Source organism: Octopus bimaculoides, chromosome 6 (genome assembly GCF_001194135.2).
Source record: "Octopus bimaculoides isolate UCB-OBI-ISO-001 chromosome 6, ASM119413v2, whole genome shotgun sequence".
Classification (NCBI taxonomy): Eukaryota; Metazoa; Mollusca; class Cephalopoda; order Octopoda; family Octopodidae; genus Octopus; species Octopus bimaculoides.
The window spans coordinates 63,993,128-63,994,102 of record NC_068986.1 but is presented as its reverse complement, the minus strand read 5'-3'; positions in this window follow the sequence as shown (position 1 = coordinate 63,994,102).

Genomic DNA, 975 nt, shown 5'->3' with positions numbered 1-975 from the left:
AATCCATGATTTCTTAACTTTAAAGCTGGCTGTCAGTGAGAATTAGGTTCTTGGTTAGAAGAAAAAGAAATTGCTTCAGAATATCTACTGGAATACCTCATGACCTCAAGTATACAGCAATGTATGTGGTGTGTGAATTTGTGTGTATGTATATATATATATGTGTGTGTGTGTGTGTGTATATATATATATATATATATATATACACACATACATACATATATTATATATAAATGCCTAAATACACACATACATTGAATGCTTGTTTTGTAAACAATCATATTTTATATGGAAAAATAACTTGATTAATAATTTGGTTGCATCATTTTAATTTACACTATTTACAACCACAATAGATATCATTTCCTATATATATATATATATATATATATATATATATACACACACACAAACCCTAAATTTTCCATCAAGCAGATGCAAATAATTATATGTGTAAGAATTACAATGAACATAACTTGCAACTGGATTTTGAGGGATGTATTTAACAATGTGTTCTTAAAAATCAAACAAAATGAATGCTGAATATTAACTAAGAATGATAAGTTTACCATTGCATATGGCTTCAATGTCTGTGTTCTAAGACTCTGTTTAGACATATGAGGAGAAATTCAAATGGGAACTTTGTTATTAGTATTGTTTCTAACTGAAGAAATGTTAAAAATGTGTAATGAATGATAAAGTTTTGTCTTTTCACTGACTGAGCAAACAATGAATTACCAGTCAAAGTTAAACTAAAGAAACTGGTTTGATGTCAGTCATAGAAAGTGGGCAGGAAAAAATGCCTGAAATCCTCTTATCTCTTTCAGACCACACACACACGCAATCATTGATAAAAAATATGAATACACCAGGAATCCCTTTAGTGAGGAATCAATAGTTTGGCTCAAATCAATTTTTTTTACAGATTTAGAAACAATATTTCATTTGAAAAAAAAAAAAAAAAAAAAAAAAAAA